Here is a 13,964-nt window from a genome sequence, read left to right as displayed (position 1 = left end):
CTTGTTTTGAAAGTTTGACATGTAACAGGGACTTAACCGAAATCACAATTACTGACAGCTGTATATTTAATACATTAGAAACTGATTAATGTAAGCAATCCCTTACATTTAATCCCTTGTATCTGTAATGCATTTTACACTTAGCAAAATGTTTTCACATTCATGAGCTGATTTAATCCAACTAACTGGTTTATTAATAAGTTCACTTAATCCCTGTGAAGTGAATTTTCATATTTATTATTCCAAATAAAGAAGTGAAGAGAGGGACTTCCTTGGCGGTCCAGTGCTTAAGACACTGTGCTTCCATTACAGGGAGCGTGGGTTCCATCCTTGGTCGGGAAACTAAGATCCCGGAAAGATCCTGCATGCTGTGCGGGCAAAAAATAGAGTGAGAGGAAGTGAGAGAGAGTGGTTATTGTTTTTTTTTGGGTTTTTCCCTGCTCATGGCAAAGCTGGACAGGCTACGAAATTGAAGCTTAGAGTATTAAGGGCTTGCTTAAGCTCAGACAGCTTCTGAGTAATAGAATGGATGAAAAACCAGGTTTCCCAAGGCAAAGGTCTTTCTGCAAAACCATGGTTACCCTGTAAACTGGGCCACTAACATGATGACAAAATAGATTTATAATTCTACCCTACACATAAACACTATCAAGTATCTAGTTTGGTAAAAAGGTGGGTTTTTAGTGGGTCAGCAGGCAAGAACAGCCAAAAAGTCAGTTCTCTAAGTTTATAAACAAAGCTTATAACTGCCCCAGGAAAAATATGACCTGTGTTAATGGCAACTGACACAATAGAACTGACACAATAGAACGTATAGTTGGCTCCTATCCAAAACACCCTTGGGTAGGATAATGCTAATAAGATATGACCCTAAGGTGAGATGATGAACTAGTGAAATTGGTGGAGCCAAGAGTATAATTAAAGATAGTTGCTTTGGGATGTAGCTGAGGTCACTATAACAACAATGAACATATTTAAAACAATAAGCCAAATAGCCTGATAACTACATCATCTTTGGCAAGTCGCTTTTCTCTCTGGTTTTCTCACCTCTAAAAGTGAGGAAGTTGGACTAGATGTCCTCTAAGGCCATCTGTTAATCCATTCATTCAACAAATAGGAACTGAGTGATTTTTTTTTTTTTTTTAGTTCCAAGCACTGATGATACTAGTTGGGTAAAGATGGATGAGGTCGCCTCTCTCAAGGAGTGGTGGGCATTAGACAGCCAATAAGCAAACAAGTAAGAAAAATATTAGAGAGTAATAAGTGTTATCCATAGAATTAAAATAGGCTGAGGGTAGAGAAAATGACTGAATAAGTACTCTAGGTGGGTACCCTGGGAAGGATTCTCTGAGGAGGTGACTTTTTAGATAAGATGAGAATATTGAATGTGCCCTGTGAGAATGAGAGAGAAGCTCATTCTAGGCAGAGGAAGAGCTGGTTCAAAGACTCTAGGGAAGGAATGAGCCTGGTGTTGTGAGGAACGAAAGGAAGGGTTGGTAGACAAGAGCCAGAACATGTATGGTTCTGTAAATCATAAAGACTTGGAGGATTTTAAGCAGTGGCGTCATCTGATTTATGCTTCTAAAAGTTTACTACGGTTGCTATGTGCAAGCTTGGAAGCAGGGATTCCAGGTAAGAAGCTACTGCAGTAGCCTAGAAGAAATATTATGATGTCTTTGTCTAAGGTAAGAGTCAAGAAAATGCAGAGAATTGGACAGATTCAAGGTATTTATGGGAGTAGAACCCATAGTGTTTGTAGATAAATAGCTTTTGTGGGTAAAGTGAAAGAAATGAATCAAGGGTAATTGTCAGATTTGGAGCTTGAGCAAGTAGCTGGATTTTGGTGCCATTTTCCAAAATGGGAAGAAAGAGGTATGTAAAGGGGTAGTTAGGATGTTATCCAGACAGCAGTGACTCAAGAGTTCTGTATGGGTCATGCTAAGCACTAGATGTCTATTGAACATTTGTATGAAGATGTCAAGTAGGCAACTAGAGTCAGGAGTCCTGGGGATATAACACAGTTAAAGATAAATGTCTGGGAGTCATGGACTAGATGGAATAACCTAAAGAGACCTGGTAGACAGAAGAGAAGAGGTGAGTACAGGATCCTGAAGCACTCTTACATTAGAGGTCAGGTTGAGGAGGTGGACCTAACACAGGAGGAGAGAAAAGAGTGGCCAACGTGATACGAGATAGCAACAATGTTGGGAGAATGTGGTATCCAGGGAAACTTTAAGAAGCAGAAACCAATCCAGTGTATTAAATGCTGCTAGGAGGTCAAGTTACAATAATACCAGAAAAATCAAGTATTTGATTCCACACAAAGGAAATCATGTTTAAGGATCCAGCTCTGTCTGCAACTAGTTTCTATAACCTTGAGGGCTTGGGGAGGAACTCTCAACAATATGTTTGATGAGAGGTCTAGAGTGTTAAATTGAAAGTCCCGTAGCAGGACATTCTAGTGTGACTGTCCCAACATGGAGAAAATCTCAAGCATCAAGAGGATAAAGAAACATGTGGTTTCAGCAGAGTCACTGAAACAAGGAGAAGGAGGTACGTCAAGATAAATGTAATTATCTTGATGCGTAGAATTGATCTACATGCAGTAATTACAGAAATAAGGATTATGTGTAAATTGGCACCAGTCCAGAAGTCAAGCTTATTGATAGCTATCATGTAACTACTAGAGTTTTCACCTCTAATAGTTGGGTATGTGACACAAACTTAAGAATGATTCTTCTTTGGGCTAGAACTGTCTTCGTGTAGGAAAAGAATTTGTAAAGCTGATTAGGGATAGAAAGAGAATTCTGAGGACATAGGTCAGCATGAACCTAATAGCTCTACCTTACAATGAGTAAGAGTTTAATAGTGGGGAGAGGAGACCATGATAAGCAATATGGTGGGGAGATAGAGTCCAAGTTGCAGAAATAGCAGGAAGAGCTTTAGGAACCCACATATCTCACAGTGAATTTTTTGTTGTTTGTGCTGCCGTAATAGCAATTATCTCAATCTTCTCAAGACTTCAATACAAATTTACACAAATAAATACCTCATGTGCTTAGAGAACACTCTGTAGGTCCTGACATGTAGGAATCTCCCAATTAAAAAGCCAACTCATCACCCAATTACTCTACAGTGCACTTTACAGTTGACAAGCCAAGTCTAAGCACACAGAGCTTCCAGCATTCTAACTTTTAAAATATGAACAGAAAACCAGTGATTGCTTGAAAGTTGAAGAAAGCCTCTAACATAAAAGATAGAGACATCAAAACAGAAGCAAGGAGGAAAGAAAACAAACAAACAAAAAAAAAGAACGCACTAAAAAGAAGGAAGGAAAGTTTTAAAAAATTATATTTAATGACCTCAGAAAGAGAAGATAAGCGATCGTTAAAACAAGGTCAGGATGCTATTAAGAAAAAGGAAGAAGCAGACATTATTATTAGGATAAGAAAGCGTTCTTAGAAATTTAAATATGATAGCTAAAATTACATGGATAAATATATATTTATATGCATATTGTATATATATGGAAAACAGGAAAATACCTCAAAACCTTTAAAAAATGGGACAGAAAAAAAGATGAAACTAGAAGGCCAATCCAAGAGGCCCAACAGCCTACCCTAAGGATCTATAAGAGAAAAATGTCAAGAGAAATCGTACAGGAACATTTTCTGGACCTGCAGAAAAGTCCTCCTGAGCACCCAGCACAATAAATAAAAAAATACCAACCACTGCTGTAAAATTTCAGAATACCAGGAAGATAGTAAAAGTTTCGAGAAAGGGAAAAAGGCAGGTCACATATAAACAATCAAGGATAAGAGGGCAGTGAACACTATACCCAGGGCTATCAAACTAGAATACAAACACTTTCTAACATTTAAGATCTAAAAATTATTTGTCTCCCATTCACCTTTTCTCAAGAAGTCTTCTAAAGGATTGGCTTCCCCCTAAAGCAATAAGGTACACCAAAAAGAAGTGATATGCAGAAAATGAGGAATCAGTACAGAAAGGAGATATAGGAAATTCCCTTGACGATACTGAAAATGAATCCTACTATGACAGCAGGTACAGGTATAGTCAACAAGCAATCCAGATGAAAATGAGAGCACAGGGACATGCAAAAGAAAAGAGTTCTAGTGTAAAAAAAAAAAAAATTAACCACTTGCTTATCGGGTAGATTTGCTTGTGTAGAAAGTTTTCTCAAAGGCTGTGCTGCTTGAGTTTGGGAATGTGGATACCAAAGCCAGACGGGCCGGGTTCAAATGCTGCCTCTGCCACAATGATCTTACATCTCCAGGAAGCACAGGCAGCCTCGCGGTGCTTCATGTTTCCCACCTATAAAATGTGGATCGTCATGTACCTACCGCACAGAGTTTCTTAAAAAATTAAATCCATTACTCTACTTAATGTGTTAAAATAGTGTTTTGGAGAGATTAACCAAGATGGCGGAGTAGAAGGACGTGCTGTCACTCCCTCTTGCGAGAGCACCAGAATCACAACTGACTGCTGGACCATCATTGACAGGAAGACCCTGGACTTCACCAAGGAGGATACCCCACGTCCAAGGACAGAGGAGAAGCCACAGTGAGACGGTAGGAGGGGCGCAAGCAGAGTAAAATCAAACCCCGTAACTGCTGGGTGGGTGACTCCCAGACTGGCGAACACTTATACCACAGAAGTCCACCCACTGGAGTAAAGGTTCTGAGCCCCACGTCAGGCTTCCCAACCTGGGGGTCAGGCAACGGGAGGAGGAATTCCTAGAGAATCAGACTTTGAAGCCTAGTGGGAATTGGATTGCAGGACTTTGACAGGACTGGGGGAAACAGAGATCCCACTCTTGGAGGGCACACACAAAGTAATGTGTGCATCAGGACCCAGGGGAAGGAGCAGTGAGCCTGGGGGAGACTGAACCAGACCTACCTGCTGGTGTTGGGGGGTCTCCTGCAGAGGCGAGTGGTGGCTCTGTTTCACCGTGGGGATAAGGACACTGGCAGCAGAGGTTCTGGGAAGTTCTCCTTGGCGTGAGCCCTCCCAGAGTCTGCCATTAACCCCACCAAAGAGCACGGGTAGGCTCCAGTGTTGGGTTGCCTCAGGCAAAACAGCCAACAGGGAGGGAACCCAGCCCCACCCATCAACAGTCAAGTGGATTAAGGTTTTACTGAGCTCTGACCCGCCACAGCAACAGGGAGGGAACCCAGCCCCACCCATCAACAGTCAAGTGGATTAAGGTTTTACTGAGCTCTGACCGCCACAGCAACAGTCAGCTCTACCCACCACCAGAGCCTCCCATCAAGCCTCTTAGATAGCCTCAACCACCAGAGGGCAGACAACAGAAGCAAGAAAAACTATAATCCTGCAGCCTGTGGACCAAAAACCACAGTTACAGAAAGATAGAGAAGATGAAAAGGCAGAGGGCTATGTACCAGATGAAGGAACAAGAAAAATCCCCAGAAAAACAACTAAATGAAGTGGAGATAGGCAACCTTCCAGAAAAAGAATTCAGAATAATGATAGTGAAGATGATCCAGGACCTCGGAATAAGAATGGAGGCAAAGATTGAGAAGATGCAAGAAATGATTAACAAAGACCTAGAAGAATTAAAGAACAAACAAACAGAGATGACCAATACAATAACTGAAATGAAAACTACACTAGAAGGAATCAATAGCAGAATAACTGAGGCAGAAGAACGGATAAGTGACCTGGAAGACAGAATGATGGAATTCACTGCTGCGGAACAGACTAAAGAAAAAAGAATGAAAAGAAATGAAGACAGCCTAAGAGACCTCTGGGACAACATTAAACGCAACAACATTCGCATTATAGGGGTCCCAGAAGGAGAAGAGAGAGAGAAAGGACCAGAGAAAATATTTGAAGAGATTATAGTCGAAAACTTCCCTAACATGGGAAAGGAAATAGCCACCCAAGTCCAGGAAGCGCAGAGAGTCCCATACAGGATAAACCCAAGGAGAAACACGCCGAGACACATAGTAATCAAAGTGGCAAAAATTAAAGACAAAGAAAAGTTATTGAAAGCAGCAAGGGAAAAACGACAAATAACATACAAGGGAACTCCCATAAGGTTAACAGCTGATTTCTCAGCAGAAACTCTGCAAGCCAGAAGGGAGTGGCATGATATACTTAAAGTGATGAAAGGGAAGAACCTACAACCAAGATTACTCTACCCGGCAAGGATCTCATTTAGATTTGATGGAGAAATCAAAAGCTTTACAGACAAGCAAAAGCTAAGAGAATTCAGCACCACCAAACCAGCTCTACAACAAATGCTAAAGGAACTTCTCTAAGTGGGAAACACAAGAGAAGAAAAGGACCTACAAAAACAAACACAAAACAATTAAGAAAATGGTCATAGGAACATACATATCGATAATTACCTTAAACGTGAATGGATTAAATGCCCCAACCAAAAGACATAGACTGGCTGAATGGATACAAAAACAAGACCCATATGTATGCTGTCTACAAGAGACCCACTTTAGACCTAGGGACACATACAGACTGAAAGTGAGGGGATGGAAAAAGATATTCCATGCAAATGGAAATCAAAAGAAAGCTGGAGTAGCTATACTCATATCAGATAAAATAGACTTTAAATTAAAGAATGTTACAAGAGACAAGGAAGGACACTACATAATGATCCAGGGATCAATCCAAGAAGAAGATATAACAATTATAAATATATATGCACCCAACATAGGAGCACCTCAATACATAAGGCAACTGCTAACAGCTATAAAAGAGGAAATCGACAGTAACACAATAATAGTGGGGGACTTTAACACCTCACTTACACCAATGGACAGATCATCCAAAATGAAAATAAATGAGGAAACAGAAGCTTTAAATGACACAATAGACCAGATAGATTTAATTGATATATATCGGACATTCCATCCAAAAACAGCAGATTACACCTTCTTCTCAAGTGCGCACGGAACATTCTCCAAGATAGATCACATCTTGGGTCACAAATCAAGCCTCAGTAAATTTAAGAAAATTGAAATCATATCAAGCATCTTTTCTGACCACAACGCTATGAGATTAGAAATGAATTACAGGGAAAAAAACGTAAAAAGGACAAACACATGGAGGCTAAACAATACGTTACTAAATAACCAAGAGATCACTGAAGAAATCAAAGAGGAAATCAAAAAATACCTAGAGACAAATGACAATGAAAACACGACGACCCAAAACTTATGGGATGCAGCAAAAGCAGTTCTAAGAGGGAAGTTTATAGCTATACAAGCCTACCTAAAGAAACAAGAAAAAGCTCAAGTAAACAATCTAACCTTACACTTAAAGAAACTAGAGAAAGAAGAACAAACAAAACCCAAAGTTAGCAGAAGGAAAGAAATCATAAAGATCAGAGCAGAAATAAATGAAATAGAAACAAAGAAAACAATAGCAAAGATCAATAAAACTAAAAGTTGGTTCTTTGAGAAGATAAACAAAATTGATAAACCATTAGCCAGACTCATCAAGAAAAAGAGGGAGAGGACTCAAATCAATAAAATCAGAAATGAAAAAGGAGAAGTTACAACAGACACTGCAGAAATACAAAGCATCCTAAGAGACTACTACAAGCAACTTTATGCCAATAAAATGGACAACCTGGAAGAAATGGACAAATTCTTAGAAAGGTATAACCTTCCAAGACTGAACCAGGAAGAAATAGAAAATATGAACAGACCAATCACAAGTAATGAAATTGAAACTGTGATTAAAAATCTTCCAACAAACAAAAGTCCAGGACCAGATGGCTTCACAGGTGAATTCTATCAAACATTTAGAGAAGAGCTAACACCCATCCTTCTCAAACTCTTCCAAAAAATTGCAGAGGAAGGAACACTCCCAAACTCATTCTATGAGGCCACCATCACCCTGATACCAAAACCAGACAAAGACACTACAAAAAAAGAAAATTACAGACCAATATCACTGATGAATATAGATGCAAAAATCCTCAACAAAATACTAGCAAACAGAATCCAACAACACATTAAAAGGATCATACACCACGATCAAGTGGGATTTATCCCAGGGATGCAAGGATTCTTCAATATACGCAAATCAATCAATGTGATACACCATATTAACAAATTGAAGAATAAAAACCATATGATCATCTCAATAGATGCAGAAAAAGCTTTTGACAAAATTCAACACCCATTTCTGATAAAAACTCTCCAGAAAGTGGGCATAGAGGGAACCTACCTCAACATAATAAAGGCCATATATGACAAACCCACAGCAAACATCATTCTCAATGGTGAAAAACTGAAAGCATTTCCTCTAAGATCAGGAACGAGACAAGGATGTCCACTCTCACCACTATTATTCAACATAGTTTTGGAAGTCCTAGCCACGGCAATCAGAGAAGAAAAAGAAATAAAAGGAATACAAATTGGAAAAGAAGAAGTAAAACTGTCACTGTTTGCGGATGACATGATACTATACATAGAGAATCCTAAAACTGCCACCAGAAAACTGCTAGAGCTAATTAATGAATATGGTAAAGTTGCAGGATACAAAATTAATGCACAGAAATCTCTTGCATTCCTATACACTAATGATGAAAAATCTGAAAGAGAAATTATGGAAACACTCCCATTTACCATTGCAACAAAAAGAATAAAATACCTAGGAATAAACCTACCTAGGGAGACAAAAGACCTGTATGCAGAAAACTATAAGACACTGATGAAAGAAATTAAAGATGATACCAACAGATGGAGAGATATACCATGTTCTTGGATTGGAAGAATCAACATTGTGAAAATGAGTATACTACCCAAAGCAATCTACAGATTCAATGCAATCCCTATCAAATTACCAATGGCATTTTTTACGGAGCTAGAACAAATCATCTTAAAATTTGTATGGAGACACAAAAGACCCCGAATAGGCAAAGCAGTCTTGAGGCAAAAAAATGGAGCTGGAGGAATCAGACTCCCTGACTTCAGACTATACTACAAAGCTACAGTAATCAAGACAATATGGTACTGGCACAAAAACAGAAACATAGATCAATGGAACAAGATAGAAAGCCCAGAGATTAACCCACGCACCTATGGTCAACTAATCTATGACAAAGGAGGCAAAGATATACAATGGAGAAAAGACAGTCTCTTCAATAAGTGGTGCTGGGAAAACTGGACAGCTACATGTAAAAGAATGAAATTAGGACACTCTCTAACACCATACACAAAAATAAACTCCAAATGGATTAGAGACCTAAATGTGAGACCGGACACTATAAAACTCTTAGAGGAAAACATAGGAAGAACACTCTTTGACATAAATCACAGCAAGATCTTTTTTGATCCACCTCCTAGAGTAATGGAAATAAAAACAAAAATAAACAAATGGGACCTAATGAAACTTCAAAGCTTTTGCACAGCAAAGGAAACCATAAACAAGACGAAAAGACAACCCTCAGAATGGGAGAAAATATTTGCAAATGAATCAACGGACAAAGGATTAATCTCCAAAATATATAAACAGCTCATTCAGCTCAATATCAAAGAAACAAACACCCCAATCCAAAAATGGGCAGAAGACCTAAATAGACATTTCTCCAAAGAAGACATACAGATGGCCACGAAGCACATGAAAAGATGCTCAACATCACTAATTATTAGAGAAATGCAAATCAAAACTACAATGAGGTATCACCTCACTCCTGTTAGAATGGGCATCATCAGAAAATCTACAAACAACAAATGCTGGAGAGGGTGTGGTGAAAAGGGAACCCTCTTGCACTGTTGGTGGGAATGTAAATTGATACAGCCACTATGGAGAACAATATGGAGGTTCCTTAAAAAACTAAAAATAGAATTACCATATGACCCAGCAATCCCACTACTGGGCATATACCCAGAGAAAACCGTAATTCAAAAAGACACATGCACCCGAATGTTCATTGCAGCACTATTTACAATAGCCAGGTCATGGAAGCAACCTAAATGCCCATCAACAGACGAATGGATAAAGAAGATGTGGTACATATATACAATGGAATATTACTCAGCCATAAAAAGGAACGAAATTGAGTCATTTGTTGAGACGTGGATGGATCTAGAGACTGTCATACAGAGTGAAGTAAGTCAGAAAGAGAAAAACAAATATCGTATATTAATGCATGTATGCGGAACCTAGAAAAATGGTACAGATGAGCCAGTTTGCAGGGCAGAAGTTGAGACACAGATGTAGAGAATGGACATATGGACACCAAGGGGGGAAAACTGCGGTGGGGTGGGGATGGTGGTGTGCTGAATTGGGCGATTGGGATTGACATGTATACACTGATGTGTATAAAACTGATGCCTAATAAGAACCTGCAGTATAAAAAAACAAACAAAACAACTAAAAAAAAAAAAAAAAAAAAAAAAAAAAAAAATAGTGTTTTGAATATTACGGGCTCTCGGAGGGGCTGAGAAAACATTAACAACGTGTACAGAGAAAAGTAAGTACATTTTTAAAAACATAATTTATCAGCTCTCGGAAAAAATAACAGTTGAATAAGAAAGGAAACGTAATGATAATAGACTCCTTGGCTCAACAGTGAATATTCCATTGTCAGATAGATAATACAAATAGTAAAAACTGCAATGTAAAAAATTAGAAGGATGGAGGAAGGGTAAAGGGATATGAGATAACTCTTTACCACAATAGGAAGTGAATTAGAGGTAGGCATTCTATGTAGAATGAGGAATTAAACATTAAAATGAATGAAGAAATATGTTTAACATAGTCCTGAAAGAACAGGACATGGGTAATGATGGCCCTTTGGGTACCATGATAAGTGACTAAGTGAGTGAGACAGACGCAGGGGGACCAGGGGCTGCTGCTGGGCTTCCAAAGCACCAGCTTCCACGAGGGACCTGAGGGTTAGGGGTCCACCATGGGGTTGGCACTGCTGGGAACAATGCTAGGAAGGGAAGAGGTCCCTCCTTAGCGTTCCATCGCACAAACCCCGAACATGGGTCTCGCCTATTCTGGGAAGGTTCTTTTCCGGTCTGGGATAGGGCCTGAAGGGCAACCTAATCCTAAAAATTCATGGGGGAGAGCTTCCCTTTTTGACCTCCACCGCCTAGGACATAGGATAAGCTTGGCTCGACACTACCACCATTCATTCAAAAAAAACAAAAAAATTACATTTTGGTTTGAAATCATCATTTCTAAAACAGCAAGTCATGACAAAATTGATATTTGAAGGCATCTGACCGACACATAAATAAAGCACTCAACATCCCTGTTGTGCTCTGAAATTAAACAGATGAAAAGGATTGTGTCCATGACAAGTAGAAGAATGAGAGAGACGGCGTAGAGGTTGAAGCTTAAGTGAGACCTGAGATTGCCTGGGCGCCAGCTGATGTTTCAAAGCCGAGCCAAGCGGTGAGTACCCTGACGACCGCCCCCAGGTATCAGTGCTGGCTGGCACGCTTCCACCCCAGGGACCCATCACTGGGCTTTGCCTTCATCCCTGGTACTCAGGTATCCTTGTGGTACTCAGCTCCCACACTGTCTTTAAGGGCTGAATAAAACCACACGACTAGCCAGCATGGAGGAAGTCACTTAATAAGCACTTTCCTATCTGGGGGGACAGATGTGTCTGGATTTCCGTGAAGGAACTGAAATTTCAACAGCTGAGTTCAAGAAAGCTGCTCCAGCAACCCAGAGGGAGATGTGTAGGGGTCTTGTGTTTTGTACCGTATCTTGGCAACCCTCCTGGCTGCTGCTGGCCCATGGCAGAGGCCCGGCTCCTTTTGCAATGGGCCTTGAGGTGCTCATATTTCCAGCTGTGTCAAGAAGAAAGAGTGTGGTAAAGTCACGGGACTCCTTGCTTGGGTCACAGAAACACCAAGACACCACCTGAGAATGAAATCCCACAGAAAATAGAAACCAATAGACATTTCACGGCACCCAGGGGAAGCGAGGATTCTTTAAGAAACAAAATAAGTGCAGATGAATTTTTTTAGAACATCTGAAATCCTGAGTAAATGGCCTTGGATTTACAATGCCCATGGATTTTTGGTGTTTTAACAATAAGCAGGAATTTGGGTTTTAATTCCTTTAAGCATTTTCCTATAAAAGGAATTCACCCCAGCCATTTTTTCTAGACAGTACTTCACTTTCTCACTTTTTCCCCTCTAGGTTAGAGCTATGATAAAAAGAAGGGAGACTGAGGAAGGGAACAAATATTTATGAAGTGCCCATTCTATGCTGGCGTTGGCCTAGAAGCTTTGCCTGTATGCCATGTTCCTTCTCACAAATCCAAACACAGACCTTTGCTTCCTCTTATGCACTGCCACTAACAAAGAGATTCCATTCATTCATGGAATTCATCGAGGACAATTACATTCCATGTATTCATGGAATTCGTCGAGGACAATACCATCAATTCAAACTGTAAGTGAATGCGCTCATCTCTTGGTTATCAAGATTCTTGCTGCGACTCATTTCTCTATTTTGCCCGGTATTTAAAACCCTTCATCATTCGTTGCTTCTTACCTTGCCCAGTGAAAGTGGGCAAGCACTGTTACCCTCCCTTAATAACCCACGTTACCCAGGGAATAGCCTGGATTAGAAGCTATGATACTCAAAGCTCCTGGATAAGCGCTCTGAGTCTCCTGTCTAGACTTGATGAATAATTCACAGGTCTAGTTGGTGGATGTCCAGTTAGGAGTCTGGCCGAGCTGATTGCTTCAGAGCCAAGACATCCAGGGCCTTACTCTTGCCTCATTTTCCTCCTTTCTCTCTGATTGCTGCTGCTTAAGGGAAATCCTCTTATTTCCCTATTCTTTTAAGAGTTGGTACAGCACAAGGTTCTGGTGCCAGCCCTCTCCTTGGTTATTCTCTTCACTCATTCAGCCAAAAAGCATTTGAGCTCCTAGCACACGGGCATGTCAATTGCCTGTTGGCTTTCAGGTCTATTGCTGGCTCTTCCGCTGTTCTGCTGTGTTTTATAGGCTCCCTTGCCCTCTAGCTTCTGGTGATTACTTACAACTTATGGGCAGTACGGTGTAAAATTGGAGGGAGGGAAAAAGAAAGAAGACCAGATATTTCTTTCTTTCTCTCCCTCTTGCCCACCCTTCCTGTGAGCTTCAGGTCCTGGATCCCGCTGGTCATGGGTCTAGCTCCTGTCAGATGATGGGCTCGCTTCCTCCACTGCCCCTCCAGCCCTAGTGGTGGTAGCAGCTTCCAGCTATTACTGACCTGTGGGTTGCTTCATTTCTCCTTGTTTGGCTTGCCAGCTTTTCCATCACCCTTTTAACCAATTATCTGTATTAAATCCCATCTGCTTGCAAGATTTAGAGGACTGTTTTCCTGGCTCTATCCTGACTGACACAGACACCCTTCTTAGCTACAAGCTACAGAAACCAACCTTGACATGTTGGCAGGAAAGGATTTTATCACGAAAGCTATTGGAGAGATCAAAGAATCTGCGAGAGGACCCCAGAACCCGGCTCAGAGACTACAAGGGAAGGAGCAGTGCTCGAAAATCTCCAAGCGACACTGTGTGGGGGAAGCCATGCTCGATGTCTTGGGTCGTGCCATGTGTGCCACCAACACTGGATGCTGCAAGGTACCATTCAAGCTGTTGTCTCTGCTACCATCTGTCAACAGAATCAAATCTGGGCATCTCCTACTTCTTCATGACATTAGCTTCCAATTTAGAGAGTGTGGAGATGGGTACATCTGATGCTCAATGCCCAGGTCATGTGCCCAACCCTGGCCACAAGTGTATCTGACATTTTCCATTCCTGTCCTGGGAGATGGGCTCTTTATAGGCAGAATTCCCTAAATATACGATAGAGATTTGGATGCCTGAGTAGACCTTGAGACAAGGATTCAAGTGTAAGTGGTTTCTTTGGGAGTTGTGAAAATCCCAGGAATCACTGGTAAGGAAGGGAGGGTAACTTATCGATCGAGTTATT

At 40.6% G+C, this 13,964-nt stretch overlaps 1 long non-coding RNA gene across 12 annotated transcripts in view; it reads right to left on the bottom strand.

The window, feature by feature from the left end:
- LOC132367087 (uncharacterized) overlaps positions 1-13,964 on the bottom strand; it is a 155,821-nt gene that overhangs the window by 20,737 nt on the left and 121,120 nt on the right. For 10 of the 12 annotated variants that reach the window (XR_009503668.1, XR_009503672.1, XR_009503665.1 and 7 more), the window contains one exon: positions 217-368. The exons of the other annotated variants lie outside the window; for them this stretch is intronic. This is a non-coding gene — a long non-coding RNA (uncharacterized LOC132367087). Of the gene's footprint in view, positions 1-216; positions 369-13,964 lie in introns of those variants that run through there. 12 annotated transcript variants of the gene reach the window in all.

The sequence above is a fragment of the Balaenoptera ricei genome, chromosome 6 (genome assembly GCF_028023285.1).
Source record: "Balaenoptera ricei isolate mBalRic1 chromosome 6, mBalRic1.hap2, whole genome shotgun sequence".
Taxonomy (NCBI): Eukaryota; Metazoa; Chordata; class Mammalia; order Artiodactyla; family Balaenopteridae; genus Balaenoptera; species Balaenoptera ricei.
This window is presented reverse-complemented; position numbering and strand designations above follow the sequence as displayed.